Genomic DNA, 20,082 nt, shown 5'->3' on the forward strand with positions numbered 1-20,082 from the left:
CACACTAAGTTACGGATTTTAGATTAGTTATATACTTTTCTACATCAGGCTCCATATTGACTTATCCAAATTCAAGTTTTTTTTTTTTTTTTCTTTCAAATCATTTTAGTAACCTGGCAGTGATTCAAAATATGGAAAGAAGATTCAAACTGGTTCCCTTAAGGGGGATTGCTACCATGATTGCCTCACACCAGTGGATCAAAGGCAACAGTGAAACAGGGTTCCAAAGAGCAAGGGTGATAAGAAGGCTTCAGGGCTCACAGATGGAAGAACTTGGTTTCGAAAAGTCTCTGAGGGGAAAAGGCAGCAGAAGAGACATGAAATGTAAGGGACGCTCAGAGGATAGGGCATGGTTGCTGGGTCTTGAGTGCCTTGAAGTGTTTCTTGATGGTGATTCAGTGTCAAGAGTATTTGTCATCTGGGGAGAACCCAGCAGGATGAGCTGAGGAGGTCTCTTGTCCCATAGGTTCAGCCCAGCTTCTTCGTTGTATAGACCCGATCTCCCCACTGTTGAGATAATACTGCAGAAACATGATCACGCCAAAGCCAGATGTTGCAGTTTAGTCTGCAACTCCTTCTGACTCACATTTTCTTTTTTTTTCCCAAGGCTTTTTGTTTTTGTTTTTGTTTTTCATATTACTCTGTATGTAATCACCAAAAATTACTTGTAGGTACATTTCTTCAAGTACTTAACAAATTATTTTTTCTATGCCTGGATATTATTTGTCTTTATATCTTCCTATGTCAGAGTAATAATGAAATAGGGTAAGTTGGACTTTAATTCAGTATGCATAATATTAAATTACCTAGCACACATCAAACACCATTTTACACATTATGAAGTACAGATCTTAAGGATTATAACATACATTTGTGGAAAGTATGTAAACACATAAGTACAATTATAGAAGGCTAGAGACTATAACACAATGTGTAAGTTTATATATTCATTTTATCAAGTCTTATGGTTCTTAAATGTAGTACTATAAATGAATATCTATTAAATCATCTCCAAACTGTTATGTTTGCCACTTTTTAGATAATCTATGTGGCTTATTATCAAGAACTTAGTGGTACTCAGTTGTTCCTTATTTGTTACATTTATTTGATCAGTTACAATAGGTTTGAGGCTTGAAATAAAGTGTCACTGTTTTGAAGTGACAGTTAAAAAAGATGGTTCAGTGGGACTGCATAGTATTCAACTTTATCATTCAGCTGAATGCTGCTATGTAAAAAGTATTTATTTTTTCATAGATGGCACCATCCCAGGAGGCCTAGCTTGTGCCATAGAAAATAAGATTGAAAATGACCTTAGTAAATGGGAAAGTATTTAAAACCACAGAATGGCATTCAGTTTTTAAAAATTTGAAAAATAGGCTGTACAAACATAAGCTAAGGAATGACTGGATGCCTGGAGAGTCTATGAATCTGGACATTTATTTGGTTGCAGAGCTAAAGAATAATCAGAACCTAATGCTAGAAAGACCAGTATAACGAGAGTAGACGCTTACATACAGAGTGGAACATAGAGAAGAGTGTATGTTCAGGAGCACTCTCCTTTTATCCTAGGGTCAAGTTTGAATAAAAGATACAATTTCATCACTTGGAACAACACTGTTTTATTTAAAGTAATGTTTCTGTTGGAATATATACTCGAGAACATAATTTTAATATGCCCCCCGACAAAATTAGAGCAACATCAGGGAGATGAGATGCTTAAAAGTCTGGGAGCCCTATGAGAAGGTTGGTATTTAATATGAAATGTAGAAAACTCATAGAGTGTACATTGGACAGGGGGAAATTAACACATGGAGAATTATTTCATTGTATAAAACAGTGTTTTCCATGGCTCATTAGCTAAAACAAATTTAGTGGTTTATCATTATGTTTTTTTTTAAATAAAATAGAATAAGAAAGAATAAAATAGAAAGTACCAGAGTGCCTCACAAGTACAAATAACATGTATTTGATGTCACTTTAATTGTTTACAACTGTGTAGTCATTGGTCATGATCAAAAATGTTTTTTAAATATATTGACAGAATTTCAAGCACATGCAAAAGTAGACAGATACTTTAATGAATTCCCATTATCCATCACCTGTCCTAAACATCCATCAACACTTAGTAAAGCTGCCATATCCACAGTCTTACTACCTCACCATTTCATACTCTGTCTGAAGCCATCTTTGATGTCATACCTGTGTTTTCACTATGTATCACTAAAATTTAAGGATTATTTTCTAACGTAACTACAATACCATTATCAATTATTCCTTAATATCATCAAAGACCTAAAAATGTGTTTGTCTTTCATGGTCACCATCTCTGTTTCACTACTTAGAAGTGTGCCTGACATTACACGTGGTGGATTGAGTAGATGCTATATGTTGGAAATTTATGACATAATTTCTGAATTAGACTTTGATGGGAATGTAAAGTAGCATTATTTGGGCTGCTTTTGATGTAGAATCAAGTTTTTCCTCATTCTGCAAGTAACAGAGAAGAAAAAAGTATCTTCCTGGATTTTTCATCCTTTCTTAAATGTGTATATCTTGAACAATTTACTACTCACTGATTAATCAACCTTATTCTAACATCACAAAGATCCTTCTTTATAGATGTAATTACTATGCATGTTGCCTTAGATTCATTTATTATTCAGTCACTGAAATTAAATGTCCGTTGTTCGCTTGATACCTATAGTTGACTTATATTCCCTTTTCTTCAGGAGCACAGTTTAGTGAGCCAAGAGTAACAAATAAACAGTATTGCACGTGAGAAGCCACAGTGGAAATACTGAATGTCAGTAAATAGAGGATATACTCTAGACAGAGGGAAAGCATGTAGAGAAAGAAATGTATAAAAGGCATGGCATTTTTCTAAAACAATGAAGAAGTTTGTGTGGTTTGATCTTAGTGTTTATGGGGGTGCAAAGAAGGAGCAGTAAATGTGAAAAAAGAAAGTTTGGAGCCAAATTATATATCCTATGTGTCAAGCTAAAGTTTAGACTGCATTTTGGAAGCAGTGAGAAATTTTTGCTGTCCCTTAAGTATGGAGCAAACTTTATTATCATTGTTGTTGTGATGATGATGGTGATGATGACGATTTTGTAAAAAGAAGTCCCAGGAAGTGACTCTGAGACATGGTTGGGAGGAAATGTGGAGACATGGGGTTCGACAAGGAGACTATTGCCGTGAATCCAAGAAACTGTTGGTGGATGACAAACTAATGCAGAGGCATTGGAGGGTGAATGAGAGGGAACAAAATTGCTAACTAATTTGGAATAAATACTTGATAACCAAATATATGATTTTCATTGGAAGAAAGGGATGAGTGTTGGATATTTCTGAGGTTTTTAGCTTGGCAGACTGCATGGTTTCCTTACCAGAGAAAAGGCATACAGAAGGAGGAGCCGGCTTGGTGTGTGTTGTGGCAGGGACAACGAGGATGAATCATTTGCAATTGTATTATGTTTCAGATGCCCACAAGATGCTCAGTTGTAGGTAGCCATTAATGGCGTGTATCTGGAGCTCAGGAGGGAAGAATGAGACAGATGTGAAAGTAATCTGCTTGAACTGGATAATTACACTGGGTAAGATTTCCAGGGAGAGATAGAAAGAGAAAAGAAAAAAGAAGGAAGAGAGAGGAGAGAAGAGAAAATGAATTTTTATCCTGTATTTTTTCACGAAACAAATAACCACAAAATAAATGTGTCTCCCCTGCTGAAAATGTTTATTTTGCTATTGATTGTATATTTTAAATAGTCAATAAGACTTTTCCTGAGATCTTTCCTTGGAAACCTCTGACTTAAATCCAAGATGCTAGCTATGTTGCTTTCTTTCTTTCTTCTTTTTTTTTTTAAGATTTTATTTATTTATTTTTTAAGTAATCACCACATCCAACGTGGGGCTTGAACTCACAACCCTGAAATCAAGAGTTGCACATTTCACCAACTCAGCCAATCAGGCATCCCACTGAGGGATGCTGGCCAGTTTTCTTAAATACTTCTTCCACATTCATGATGAGGATAAAAATGTGTATAATACACACCAAAATTTCTCAAGATGGTAGCAACCACAAAACTGCCTTAGGCTAAAAGTAACAAAGAAAGAAGATTTGGTAACTCCTTAAGTGTTCTATCTATTAAGCTCTTCTTTATTCAGATGGCCTTTCATGGTGGAAACATAAACTCAAAGGTGAAGCATTTTCACAAAGGCTCTCTTTGTCCTGACATTATTTGCCAAGTAAAGTTACCATACTTCAAAATATGACCAGACAGGAACCAAGTAACCACAGCACAATTGTAAAGAAAGATCTAAAACCTAGAGCTACAGCTATAATAACTTCTAATGAGGCATGGGGGGAGTTTGACTACTTCAGTTGGAAGGATGAGAGGAAAGAAAAACTTAGAATGTTGGAAATATAACGAGAGACCAGAACAGACAGTCCAAAACAGAATCCAACATTTGGAAGTACTAACAAGGAGTAAGATGAGGCCCCAAAGGTAGGTAAGTGGAGTATATAACCTGCTAGTTTATCTGAGAGTAGGTAGCATGGGAGTTAGGGCTGGCCACAGGGACCTGCTCCTGACAGGATTTCTAGCACATATTCTAATTAATTTGGGGACTTGTCAGAGCAGCTGAGTTGCTCTGAGACTAGAAATCTTTGCTTATCCAGGTAGAAATCTGGACTCAGACAACAAAACAGGGATACAGTGACTAGATCTGAGAAATTAGAGTGTCGGGGAGTGAATGTTAGTGTTTGAATTCTGTACGTTATTCTTTCTGCCTTCTCTAATAAGGAGGCTCCTGATACCCCAGTAGTCAGTCCTCACCACACTCAGGGTTTGGCTGAAAAGTAGTGCTAAAGCTTAGATCTAGGAACCTGTTGGATGCTTCCTGCAGTAGTTCTGTTCCTTTCCACCCCTCTTTCCTGCCCACTCCCATGTTTTATCCTCATATAAATACACACAGTGTTTTTGCATGCTAGTGAAAAGTGCCCTATTCAATGACTTCCTTTCTGACTAATCTTATGAATCAATCCATCCACTCAGAGGAGCTAATAAGGTTGGTGGTCAGAAGCACATGCTTGGCTGGACATTCTATCCTCTGTGGGAAGGGGTGGAAATATGAGAAGAGCATTAATATTTTACTCTTTTCTAGAAATAGGGACATGCTCTGATAACTAGACAAAGTAGAACTAGCCCATATGGCGAGTCAGATTGGCAGTGAGTGTCGTGATGCCGAACCTCAAATTGTTGATCTAGAGTTTACTTGAATATCCCTGACTATGATCAAGATCCATCTTATACACCAAAATGAGGTTGAGCTTGCGCTTGTTACACAGAGGACGTGAAGCAGGTATGGCACTGTGTCCATTGTTTTCTAATTTAGTCAAAGGAGTAAATAGCTAGACAGGACCTGAAAGGATCTGGAAAAGGCATCCATGACAAACATGCGACTTAAGTTAATGATTTCATGTGTTTGCTCCTAGACTTCTTGGCACATGTATCAAATTTCTCCTTTTGGTGAGGAATTGAATTAGACCAGAGGCCCTCAAACTTTAGTGTGTATCTAAATCTCTTAGCGAGTTCAAGAAAATACAGATTTCTGGATCTTACCCCTACAGTTTCTGAGTCACTAGTTCTGGGTGGGGCCTAAAAATTTGCATTTCTAGCTCCCCAGGTGCTGTGCATGCTGCTAGTTTAGAAATAACATTTGAGGGCCACCGAATGCTACGTTTCTTAGTGACTCTAAAAAAAATTCCTAAGCCTTAATAATTTCAGGAAAGATGACACTACCAAAATTCAATGTTAAAATCACAATGCTTAACTCTAATATATTCTACCAAAATAAAATATTAAAACTTGTTTCTTTAGGAATGATTTACCTCCTTCATTATCTCCTACAAAACCACACACACACACACACACACGCACATGCACTTCCTAAGATCAATATTTAATAAATGACATTATATTAGAGAGAAATCATGCTTCCTCCATCTTCAAGCCCGGAATAGTTTCCCACTAAATGGGTTCATTCTTCAACTTGTGCCAAGATGGTTAATTTACCCACCCAATCCAAATTTGTAGATTTGCTTACTCAGCTGTGGGAGATGTGTATATCAGAAGTGGAGAGGGATGATATGTACGCTAGTTTGCCTTATTGGGACAAATGTTATTTGCCTCTAGGCTAATGTATTTTATTTTTAATAAATGATATTAGAAATTAGATTGGAAATTATATGTTCTATATCATATATAGATCATCAAGGTATAATTTAATTTGCCATTTGAGAATGGAATCTCTCTCTCTTTTTTTTTTCCTAAATATTTTGCTATATTCATGACAAGGGAGCTCATTTGCTGCTCCAGAGTTCTGTGGTTGCAATCATTTTGATCTGGCTAACACATAGCACGAAAAACATTATTAAATAACCTGGACATCAAATGTGAATTCTGAACCTTTTTTAGATACTCCTAAAATCAATGATAATTTTAATAAACTTGAATAGAAGCCAACAAGGTACTCCTCACAAAAAATTTTATTTTCAGAAATAATAGTAAAATTAACCATTTTAGCCCATTAAACTAACCCACCCCTCACTTCTTGAATCAGTGTCATATATTCACAGTAAAGGCATATTGAGTAACTGTGTTATCTTTATCAGACTTAACACACTAGAACTAGATTTTTTTTTAAAAACATACTGTTGGTTTATATATTCTATTCAGATTATATAACTAATGAACCGTAAGATACACTTGAATACATCATACTATTTAAAGCTAGCTAAAAAATTAAAATAAAAGTGGACAGATCATCAAGATTGGTGATTCTGTGCTTTGTTATGTATGAAGAGAAAATGCCAAGGACTCGGGGGCCTGGGACAGTTAGTTCTCTTTATATAAAGCATTCTGAATGGACAAATAGCAGCTTATTAAAGTCCAGTTAATAAATTCAAGTTTATCAGCATTAACTATCCACTCAAAAATGTCAGGTCATAATAGAGACAGCTGTAGAATAGATGAACATTACAATATTATTAATATTTATTGGTATTTATTGAGTGCCAATAATGTGCAGAGTATTTTAAATTCATTATTTCAATTGATCCTCACAGAGATGTTATTGACTAGGCTCTGCTAACATCCTCATGTATCCAACAAGGAAACTGAACACTTACAGAACTTTTTTAATATCTGAAAGTACAAAGAGCCAGTAAATGGTAGAATCAGAATTTGAACTGAGACAATTAGCTTTCAAAGCCTATTAAAGAAAAAATATTATGTTTTAGAATTGACTCATCTTTCACTGGATTGACAACAGTTCAAAACACATGGCATGACTGCTAGTATCTTAACCACAAAGTCTGTTCAGATCAGATTTATTATCATAAATTAGAATAAGCAATCATATTTATCTACCCACCTCAGCAAAATTAACTTGAGGCACTTAGAATACAAAATATTAAGGCCCTTAAAGCAGTTCTGTGCATATACTAAATGTTTAATAAGTATTAGAGACACGGAGAAAAGGAGAACATGCTTGGATGACGTGACTGCACCTGGAAGGAAGATCCTACTGAAAACAAGGTTCAGATTGGGCACTCCAGTGCTTCCAATATGACATCTTGTGCCTTCCTGACCTTGGGGATGGCATGTTCTTTTCAGGTCTAATCCTCTACTTCCCTCTGAAGTTTCCCTTCCCCTTCTCTACTTTTCTCCCCCCAGAATAAATTCTCCTCTCCACTTCATATTTATCTAATCTCTCTCTTTGCAAAAGATCAAAGCAAACCAGACATTAAAAGCAGACAGGTATTTATTAGTTTAACCCAAGAAACGGTTTGGCACATCATTGTTTCCCTGTGCCTGCCAAACAAAAAAAAAAGCACACATCTTTCCTTATCATGTACATTTCCACAATTAAATGTTTCATCCAATTGAAGTCAATGATTTTTCATTAATCCCCTATAGCAGGAGATTAAAATACCTTTTTAAGATTCAGTACCTGCCCTCAAAAAGTTTACAGTATATGCAATCTGGCAGAATGACTCAAGGAAATAAACAGCAATTAATAAGAAACAAAACTGCAACCAGAGGCATGCAGACAAAATCCTTAGAGGACTTAGGGAAAGGAAGAAACATAAGCAGAAAAAGCTTCACATCATTCATTCACTATATGAAGTAGCTTAAATTTGAAGCAAGTTTTGTCCAGAAAATGAGACAAAGACACTAAAAGTAAGAAGACAGGTTAGGGATATCTCATTTGCTTTAATTTTTCCTATTTAAAAACTTCAAGAGCAATTGTAGGTTTATGACAAAATTGAGTGGAGAATACAGAGTACAGGAAAGTACAGAGATTTATCATATACTCCCTGCCCCCCCGCCCCCAGGCCTGTCCTCCCCTATTAGCAACAACACTGATCAGGAAGGTGCATTTCTTACCAAGGGTGAATCTACAGTGACACCTCACAATCACCCACAGTCCACAGTTTACCTGAGGGTTCGCTCTCGGTGTCTTATACTCTGTAGGTTTGAACAAAAGTATAATGATGTATATCAATCATTGTAATAGCAGATAGAATATTTCACCGCCTTAAATATCCTCTGTGCCCTGCCTATTCATCTCTACTCCTCCAACCCCACCCTCTGCAAACACAGATCTTTTTACTGTTACCATAGTTTTACCTTTCCCAAAATGCCATGTAGTTGGGATCATATGCTATGTAGCATTTTCAGACTGGTTTCTTTCACTTAGTAATAAGCATTTAATTTTCCTCTATATCTTTTCTTAAAAAGATTTTATTTATTGAGAGAGAGAGGGAGTGAGAGAGCACGAGCAGAGGAGGGCAGGGAAAAACAGGCTCTCCGCTGATCTGGGAGCCCGACATGGGGCCTGATGTGGGGACTCATCCCAGGATCCTGGGATCATGACCTGAGCCGGAGGCAGATGCTTAACTGACTGAGCCACCCAGGCACCCCTCCTCTATATCTTTTAATGGTTTGATAGCTCATTTCTTTTTAGTGTTAAATAATATTCCATTGTCCCTAATGTACCACAATTTATTTATCCATTCACCTACTGAAAGACATCTTGGTTGCCTCCCAGTTTTGGTGATTATGAATAAAGCTGCTGTAAACATTCATGTGCAAGTTTTTGTATGAACATAAGTTTTCAGTTCCTTTCGGTAAATAGCAAGAAGTGCGAAGGGTGGATTGTATAGAAAGAATGTGTTTAGTTTTGTAAGAAAATGCCAAACTGTCTTCCAAGTGACTGCACCATTTTGCATTTTGTACAACAGTGAATGAGAGCTCGTGTTGCCCTACATCTTCTCCTGTATTTGGTTTATCAGTGTTCTAGATTCTGGCCATTCTGATGGGAATGTAGTGGTATCTCATTGCTGTTTTAATTTGCTTATCAATTTATTGATCTTTTCAAAGACCCAGCTTTTGCTTTGGTTGATTTTCTCTATTAATTTATTTTCTTTATTGATTTTCCTATTGATTTCTGCTCTAATTCTTACTATCTCTTGTCTTCTACTTACTTGGACCTAATTTGTTCTTCCTTTTCTAGTTTTCTAAGGTGAAAAATTAGATGATTGATTTTGGATCTTCTTTTCTAATCTATGCATTTCAATGCTATAACCCTCCCTCTAAGCACTGCTTTCTCTGCATCTTAGAAATTTTGATAAGTTGTGATTTCATTTTCATTTAATTCAAAATATTTTTAAATTTCTCTTGCGATTTCTTCTCTGACGCATGTGTTATTTAGAACTGTGTTGTTTAATGTTGAACTATTTGGGGATTTTCCAGTTATCTTTCTGTTAATGACTTCTAGTTTAAATCCACTGTGGTCTGAGAGTAGACATTATATAATTTCTGTTCCTTAAATTTGTAAAGGTGTGTGTTATGGACTAGAATGTGGTCTCCCTTGGTGAATGTTCCATGTTAGCTTCAGAAAAAAATGGGTATTTTTGCTGGATGAAATGGCTTGTAGCTGTTCATTATATCCAGTTGATAGATGATATTGTTGAGTTTATTTATGTCCTTACTGATGGTTTGCTTGCTGGTTCTATCCGTTTCTAAAAGAGGGGTGGTGAAGTCTCAAACTATGGTAGTGGATTTGTCTGTTTTTCCTTGAAGTTCCATTAGTTTTTGCCTCATGGATTATGATGCTCTTTTGTTAGGCACATGCATATTAAGAAAATGTTGTATTTTTGGAGAACTGACCCTTTATCATTATGTAATGCCCTTCTTTATCTCTGATGACTTTCCTTACTTTGACATCTGTTCTGTCTAAAATTAATATAACTACTCCCACTATCTTTGGATTAGTGTTAGCATGGTATATTTTTTCCATGAATTTATGTTTAATCTATATGTGTCCTTATATTTAAAGGAGATTTCTTATAGGTAACATATAATTATGTCATGTTTTTGGTCCACTCTGACAATCTGTCTTTAATTGGTGCATTTAGACCATTTACATTCCTAGTGGTTATTGATATAATTGGATTAAGATCTACTATATTACTGTTTTCTGCTTGTTCCCCTAATTTTTTGTTTCTATTTTTGTCGTCAACTCTTTTTCTCACTTTTGTGATTTTAAGTTAGCATTTTTATATGATTCCATTTTCTCATTTCTTAGCATATCAGTTATGCTTTGTGTGGTCCTAGAGTTTGCAAAATACATTTATGACTTGTCCAAATCCACTTTCAAATAACACTATACTACTGCACATGTAGTGCGAATACCTTATAATAAAATAACTCTAATTCCTTCCTCCCATCCTTTGTATCATTGCTGTAATTCATTTAACTTATATATAAAAATATATGCATATGTAATTGAATATATAATTGCTCTTACTATTTTGAACAAACTGTTATGTGTTAAATCAATTAAGAAAAAAAATAAAAGTTTTTATTGTACCTTTACCTATTTCTTCTTTGATGTTCTTCCTTTATTTATATAGATTCACGTTTTTGACTATATTATATTCTTTCTCTCTAAAGAACTTCTTTTAACATTTCTATCAAGGCAGGGAATAGGTCCACTGGCAACAAATTCCCTCCAGCTTTTTTTGTCTGATAAAGTATTTCTCCTTCACTTTTGAAGGATAATTTCACAGGGTACAGAATTCTAAGTTCATAGGTGGTTTTCTCTCAATACTAAATATTTCACTCCACTCTCTTCTTGTTTGCATAGTTTCTGAGTTGAAGTAAGATAGAATTCTGATCTCTGTTTCTCTATAGATAAGTGTTTTGTTTTTTTTTTCCCCCTTCTGGCTCTTTTTCTTTTTCTCCAGGATTTTTTTTCTTTATCTTTGATTTTCTCTAATTTGAAAATGTTATTCTGAGGTATAGTTTTTTTTAATTTAAACTCAATTAGCCAACATACAGTACATCATTAGTTTCAGATGTAGATGAGCACTGGGTGTTATATGCAACTGATGAATTACTGAGCTCTACATCTGAGGTGTAGTTCTGTTGGTGTTTATCCTGCTTGGTCTTCTGAGCTTCCTTGAACTATGGTATGGTTTCTGATGTTAATTTGGGCAAATTCCCAGTGATTATTGTTTCAAATATTTTTCTCTTCCTTTCCCTTTCTTCTTCTTCTGGTAGTCCCATGATGCATATATTATACTTATGTAATTGTCCCGCAGTCTTCAGATATTCTGTTCTGGTATTTTTCTTCGTTTTCTTTGCTTTACAGTTTCCTAGGATTCTATTGCTATACCTTCTAGCACTGAGATTCAATCTACTAAAGGCATTCTTCACTTCTGTTGCAGTGGTTTGTACCTACAGCATTTCTTTTTGGTTCTTTCTTAGGATTTCCATCTCCTGTTTATACCACCCATCTGTTCTTGCATGCTATGTACTTTATCCATTAAAGCCCTTAGCATATTAATCAGAGTTGTTTTAAATGCTCAGTCTGATAATTCCAACATCCCTGCCATGTCTGGTTATGATGCCTTCTCAGTCCATTCAAACTGTGTCCTTTGCCTTTTGGTGCGCCCTGTAATCTTTTCTTGATAGGGGGCACGATGTGTGGGGTAAAAGGAACTGCTATAAATCAGTTCTTAGTAACGTGGTACTGAGGAGTGGGGGAGAGAAAGCATTCTTAGCATTCTAATCATAGTCCAATGATTAGGTGTCAGTCTTTTAGTGAGCCTCTGTCTCTGGACTGTGAATTACACGAGTATGTCTAAGTGTTTTCCTCCCACCTCAGGTGGAACAGGATGGCTACAGTGGGCTGGATTTGGGCATTTCTCTTACCCAATTTTTTAGGCTCTGATAATACCCCAGTGGGTTAGGCTCTGGTTAACTAGTTTCACCAGAGGGCAGGCTCTGTTAACAACAGAGTGCTGTAGAGTATTCCAAAATGGTTCCTTTTCCACTCTCCCCATGGGAATCTGACTGAGCTCCTCTAGGTAAATCTCCTGATACTGTGGGGCCCCACTATGACTGGGGCCCCCTAGAGTTTTTAACTCTCAGAAATGTTCACACCAAAACTCCAGAAATTCTTCAATTTCAGTTCAGGTTCTCACGCTCTTGCCCTGGATCCCATGCGATTTCTACTCAGTCTCTGTTCTGGTGAGCCATGACTGTGTGTCTTTTCTGTCTTTGGGGCAGTGGTTTTTCCAGTGTTTTCTCCTCTCTTATGGATCCAAGAGAGTTGTTGATTTTTCAGTCTGTACAGTTTTTAACTTGTTGTTAGGATGAAATGGCAACTTCTAAGCACCTTATAAATGGAACTGGAGATAGGAAGTCCAGCTTTAATTTTTAGCAAATTACTTTACCTTTTATAATGTTCTAATACTTATGTCCTCTCTTCTTACCTAGAGTTTTGTTGTTGTTTTGTTTTGTTTTTAAGCCTTATCTCTTTTACTTGTTTACTGAAGGTAAACACTAGTCTAGTAAAACCATGGCTCATCCAAGATGTGACATTTACCTTTATTGCCAAGTCACAAGGACAAATATCCTAAGGTGCAACATGGTAACAGTAGAAGCAATAGTTGAAGGATGAAGTCTTTCAGAGTTGGCGGCCATGACACAAAATAAGTAGATTGTTTTTCAGCCCAAAGATTTTAATACTGTTGGCAATGAGGATAGCATGTGATACCAATTATGAATTTGTTAACTCATAAGTCAGTGTATCATCACAATGCTAATCATCAGTTTATCATTGTGCCCCAGTCTCTGCAGAGATGTAGTCTACAGTGTCCCTTAATCCTTCATGTCCCTAGCTGTGTACTCTAACGTATGCAAATGGGATTCTTGAAAATCCCAACATTATGTGCCACTATGGTGAAAAAGAACAAAAACAGACTATAAAATTATTTTCAATCATTATCTCTAAAATTGAACAGTTGTTAAAGTGCAAATAAAATATTATAAATGTATATAAAAGTTAATCTTAAGATGAATATTGGATATTAAGATGTTGCTCTGAGATAATGATTATGATGATGTCATTTTTTTTTTTCACTTATTTAATGGATCGAATGCTTTGCCACTATTTCTGGCTCCTGAAATGAGGAAAGGATTACTTTTTCTCTTTACTGGCAATTAATTGAATGTATAATTTTGAATAATCATTTGTAATTATTTTTTGGGCATGGTCCCATACCTTTCATCCAATTCCAAAAGCCTAACATATGTGCTGAGCTTTTGAAGTTAGCTTAGAAGTAGAAGGGTTATAATATGGGGGTTGGTAATCATTCCACTTGAAATAGGACCAGAACTTCAGGGTGCCGTGCAGATGTCAGCAAAGCAAAATGCTGTCTTTATAAATTCACCAGCACACCGTTTTACAGAAGTGGTAGCAGTCACCTTCTGCCAAACCTATCTGCAATGGTCAAAATTGAAAATATGACTACAGAACAATTAAATGTGATTTACTTTTTGTGTGTGTGAAATTCACTGAATTTCGTAACAATCAGAACTCTAGTAACAGTGTACAGTTGTTAAGGTGTGATCTCTTGGGTCAATCAGATCCAGATTTTATCTTAGTTTCTTATTTTTTAGGGTAGGCTTGGGTAAGTTACTGAATTCTCTGCTCTTTAGCTTCATTATATGTAAATGGGGTCAGTGAAGATTTCTATACAGGATCAGACAGTAAATATTTTAGGCCTTGCCAACTATAGGGTCTCTGTTGCAAATACTTAGCTTTGCTTGGTAGAGCAAAAGCACCCATAGACAATCTGTAAACAAATGGATGTAGCTGTGTTATATTCTAATAAAACTTTATTTATAGATATAGAATTTGAATTTCAAATAACTTTCACATGTCACAAAATATTCTCCCTTTGATTATGTTTCAACCACTTAAAAAGTTAAAAATCATCCTTGGTTCATTGGGTTACACAAAAACAGATAGCAGGCCAAACCCAAAGACTATGTTTTGCTAAATTCTGATCTATAAAATGGGCAGAATTGTAGTAGCTCCCTATGGAATTCTGATGAAGCATAAGAGAGATAATGAACGTAAAGTTCTTAGCATTATTTTGGCCCTTAAAATTTTTATTCAAGTACATGTGGTTTTTATAGACTAGTCATCCCGGGAGTTAATATATATTTTCAACCATGTTATTTGGAATAGTTTTGTATACCTCTTTGAGAAGTAGCTTAAAAGACTGCATTAGACCCTCCTGCTTGCTGAGTACTTGGCAGCATAAGCCAGCAGGGAAGAGAAGCATGGATGTACCAGATGAAATCAAATGACTTAGCTTTGTAGCCAGCTCCTCAGTGCCACAGGGCTTGAGTAATTCCAAATTCCAAACAAGCCAGCAACGATGCTGAAGGAAATACAATTTGGTAGGTTGAACAAGGTAGCAGGAACCACTCACATCAAGAAGTGTTGAAGTCAGTAAGCCATTAATACAAAGTAACATCATTAGGAATACCTTCAGAATTAGTCAAGTGAGCAGAGATTTATGACAAGGATGGAGATATGACATGCTAAACTCAAAAATGTGATATTAGACAAAGAGTACAGAGATTGATATCAGCTGTGACTTGATGCATATTTGAGTTGCCAGTGCTCAGCAAGGCTCCCTGCCTGCCAAGTTTACAGCAGTAAAACTTATATCACTGGTGGAACATAATGGTCTTGACTGGTTCAGGGGAGATGATTGGGATTTAACAGTAAACACATACAGACCAAGCAGTGCACTGTCCTTTGCACATAGAATATCTCATTTAATCTCTACTCAACAGTCCACAGTATGTATTGCTCTCATTTAATAGAAAAACTTAGTGGTAGAGCCAGAAATAGTCTATCTGAATCCAAAGCCCATTCTTTTTTATAGCATCGAGGAGTGTCTACTTTTTCTCCTAAATGCCTCTGTTGGCTCTCTCTATGTCTTTTAAAGTTTTGATAAAGAATGTTTGCTAGCAGGACTGAGCTTGCCCAATGAAAGAACCCAAAGTCTCTAGGATAAAGGCAATGCTGATAATCAGACTCACCTGGGTTTTGTTTTTCTAATAAGACATTTCCCTAGTTAGGAAACTTCCATTATTGCATAATCCACAACTTGCCATCTCCCACTTCTCTATAAATACATAAAGTAATACAATCAGAGATGGCTTTATCAAGACTCTAATAAAGCACAGCTTGGAGCCCTCTCCATAGTGGATGTGGAGAGGTGCTGGGAACATGATAGGCTGCCCAGCTTGGGTATGACCCTCTATCCCATGATGGTGGCTTGGGCTGAGGACAAACCAATAGAATACCATTTTTACTTTCAATAGTTAGATCTGTGCCTCAAAGACCTCATTATGTATCTAGACCCCACCTTTGACTTAAAGAAGAAAGAATTCATTCAGAATCTGCTCCATTGCTCCCTACTCAGAGGTTACCATGACCAGGCATCATGGCTGCATCATGCCCTGTGCACCAATTGTCTGGTGAGGGTTGGCTTAGGAAGAGGTGATGATACAGGGAGGATGTGGACAAACTGGACCGGCAGCATTCATTGCAGTTCTGTGATGACTTGCCTCCGTACAGGAAGCACTTTCTGAGCAGACGTGACATTACCAATAAAGAAATATGACATAGAAACTTATGAATCAATGATTTTTAAAAATACACCCAACTTTCCATCAATCATGCCAGAGCAATTGAATATTGCCTCTCTATTTTCCATTTATAAAATTATAACACTGCTGTCATGTGAAGAGGCAGAGAATATGCACCACAAATTGTTGGAAATAAAGTTTTAGATAAGTGTATCAGATTTTTAGTTAATAATACTGACATCTTATTTTTCTACACTGTGTGATATTTGTGGCACTTGGCCATTTAATTTTTTTTATTTGTTAGGATTTCTCATTCCTAATAAATATACAACTTTATCCCTTACTTTTATTCATACTTTTAAACCTATCCTTAAAGAGAGGGTCATACAATTGAATGTGTTTCAGGCACCATAAAATCTGAATCAGCCTGAGTCCAAGGGTAAAGTCTCTCTTTCAGCATGCAGTGGTGCCAGTTCAAGACTGCTTCTCTGATAAATAGAGATCTTGTCTTCTATATTGCAAATATTGCAAATTCTTTACAGTATGAATCCTTCTTTGTCACTTTGTACATTGCTAGTAGTAGTGTGTTTGTCAGTTGCCTGTGTATTTTTTGCCTTGGTCATAAGTGACTTGGAAATAGATGTTGAACTTGCATATGGAGAGGATTTTACTAGCTATGGCCTTAGGCAAATTATGTGAACTTTCAATATCTCATTAAAAAAATCTATTATATGAGTTGTGTTGAGCATTAAATGAAGTTATGCAGGTAAGGGACCTAGAATAGTTTCTGGCTTTCAGGAAATTTTCAGTAAGTGTTGGCTAATATTGTGCTTATCAACATCATTTTTATTGTGCAGATCTATGAAAGACAAAGATGAGTTTTGGTGTTTCATTCCTTGGATATTTACATTGGTCATTAAATCTTCAGCACAGGGGTAATTTGATGATGTAAACAGTAAGAAAAATAAAAAATAAATTGAAGCTGTGTTTGATGAAAATGGATGAGTTCATAGAGGATGTGTGACACAAAAGTGGTCCACCAACTTGCTCTGAAGACAATACCACCCTTTACCCACAAGAGTACTAAATATATTTGAGACAGTAGCAATTTCATGGAATGTTTATCCTTCCACCATGACTACTTTGATAGAGTTTCCACAAACACAATCCCATATATAGATGTATGAGGTATATCATGTCTAAAAGTAAATCAGACTCATAGCCCATATAGATCTACTTGGTTCTGCTCAGCTCCCTGATTAGATGGCAGGAGGAGTTGGTATTCATCCTGTCTGACAAATCTTAGTGCATAATAGAACACCATAAAGCCTGGCAACCTGATAAATACCTTGTTAAGAATAATGCAAGTAATTTTGAGTTCCTGGGAAGAAAACTATTTTATAAATTCAAGGCAGCCTTATATCTAACTTCCTTCCTGATGCTTTGTTAAAATTGAGTTTGAAATATAAAAGAACAAAGAAGCCCAGCCCTGCACTGTATACAGAGGAAGTCCTATTCAATTATGTGTTTTCTTAATTATATGTCTGAATTCGTAGTTAATGATTAAAAAACACAATCTTTTTCAAATAAAGAATAAAACTCCCACATTTGCATTCATGCAAAACAAACAAATATCTTAGTCCTGGTGATGATGTACATATCATTGTGTGAATGCTTTTTTCCGTAGTGCATAACTAGTTGTTAAATATATATTTCAGTAGATCAAATTAACATATCAATCTCTCGAAATTGGATCTGTGGCTGCAAGCCAAGGAATGCGGTTAGCTTTCAGAAACTAAAAGGGAAAGGGGACAGATTCCTTCTATGGCATATAGAAGGAAGGCAGCCTCGACTACACCTTGATGTTAGCCAGTGAAAACCATTTTGGATGGCCTTCAGACCTGGTGTTGAGAGGGTAACACAGGTGCTAGAGTCCTTACTACAGTGTCTGTAACAGAGGAGGAACTTTCTATATCTCAGTCGCCTTCCTGTTTTCTTCCTGGTGGCGATTTCCTGCTTGATCCTGATATCCTACTTTTGGGAGTCCCTCTTTCATAGGGACATCAAGTCCCCAGAGGAGTCAGGAAAAGATGGTGGAGGAGTAGGGGACCCTATCCAACTGGTTCCTGGAATTGAGCTGGATATCCACCAGACCACTCTGAACACCCACAAAATCAGCCTGAGATGTAAGAAGATATATCTGGATCTCTACAAACAGAATATTGCAGGTGGTTGGTTTCGAGGTATGAAACAGGCAGCCGTGATTCTGCAGGCAGATATCAGAGTATAAACGGCAGTGGGAGGGAGCCTGGCTGTGGGGATCCTACACCGCTGGTGAGTGATAGCCTCCCACGCTGGGGACTGGGCACAGACTCGCAGACCGGTAGCGGCAGGGAAAGGACTTTAGGGCAACTCCCAGGACTGAAACCCGGAGTGCCGGGACTGCACGTGTGAACTGGGGGTGGCTGGCAGTTTTAGAAGCACAAGGGGCAGAGACATGCCCCGACCTGGAGGCAGGACTGGGGGCACTGCTGAGGAGCACGCAACCCAGGACACTGCAGTTTATAGCAGCACAGACAGAAACGGAGAGAGTGTGGCCTGGAGAGCTCACTGAAGAGTAGACTGCAATCTCTCTGCTCTGAGGCAGAGGGTTGGAAACGATCTCTTCTGCTCTGACTCTCAGATGAGATGCCAAAAGCTGCCAGGGAAAGCTGCCAGAGAACAAATGCCCCCAAAACTGGTTTTCACTGAGCCCATCCCCCCCTCACAGGGGGCAGGGCAACTCTTCCCAAACAGGGTTGCCTGAGTAACAGCCCAGCAGGCCCCTCCCCAAGACGACAGACTGGGAGAACAAGAAGCCAGCAACTTAAAGGTCCCAATAAAACAGGTGCATCTTGCTTGGGTTGTGGTCAGTAATTTGGACTCTGTATATTCCCTCAACCACCCCTCAACAGAATGACTAGGAGGAGGAACCCCCAAAATAGGAAAGACTCAGAGACTGTGACTTCTGCCACAGATTTACAAATGGATACAGATATAACCAAATGTCAGAAATGGAATTCAGGGTAGCAATTTTGAAGACAATAGCTAGAATGGAGAAATCGATTAATGGCAACATAGAGTCTCTAAGGGCAGAAATGAAAGCTGAACTGGCAGAACTTAAAAATGCTATCAATGAGATCCAATCCAATCTAGATAATCTAACAGCTAGGGTAAGCGAGGCAGAAGAAAGAATTAGTGATTTAGAAGACCAATTGATAGAAAAGAAGGAAAAAGAGGACGCCAGGGAAAAACAACTCCAAATCCATGAAAACAGAATTAGAGAAATAAGTGATGCCATGAAATGTTCCAATGTCAGAATTATTGGGATCCCGAGGGGGTGGAGAGAGAGAGAGGACTACGAGATATATTTGAGCAAATCATAGCTGAGAACTTCCCTAATCTGGGGAATGAAACAAACATTCTTGTCTTAGAGGCAGAGAAGACCCCTCCCAAGATCAAGGAAAACAGGCCAACGCCCCAGCATGTAATAGTATAACTCACAAATCTTAGAACCAAGGAAACCATCTGAAGGGCAGTTAGGGGGAAGAGATTCCTTATGTACAGAGGGAGGAACATCAGAATAACGTCAGACCTATCCACAGAGACCTGGCAAGGCAGAAAGGCCTGGCAAGACATATTCAGGGTACTAAATGAGAAGAACATGCAGCCAAGAATACTTTATCTGGCAAGGCTGTCATTTAGAATGGATGGAGAGATGCAGAGCTTCCAAGACCGGCAGAAACTGAAAGAATATGTGACCATTAAGCCGGCCCTGCAAGAAATATTAAGGGGGGTTCTATAAAAGAAGAAAGACCCCAAGAGTGATATAGAACAGAAATTTACAGAGACAATCTATAGAAACAAGGACTTCACAGGCAACATGATGACAATAAATTTATGTTTTTCAATAATCACTCTCAACGTGAACGGCCTAAATGATCCCATAAAATGTCACAGGGTTGCAGATTGGATAAAAAGACAGGACCTATCCATATGCTGTCTACAAGAGACT

The 20,082-nt window shown here is 37.2% G+C and overlaps 1 pseudogene; it reads right to left on the reverse strand.

Moving 5' to 3' along the window:
- Positions 1-335: 335 nt before the first annotated feature.
- LOC118000566 lies at positions 336-533 on the reverse strand (annotated as a pseudogene).
- Positions 534-20,082: the final 19,549 nt, after the last annotated feature.

The sequence above is a fragment of the Mirounga leonina genome, unplaced genomic scaffold (genome assembly GCF_011800145.1).
Source record: "Mirounga leonina isolate KUSES-001 unplaced genomic scaffold, KU_Mleo_1.0 Mir_53, whole genome shotgun sequence".
Lineage (NCBI taxonomy): Eukaryota > Metazoa > Chordata > Mammalia > Carnivora > Phocidae > Mirounga > Mirounga leonina.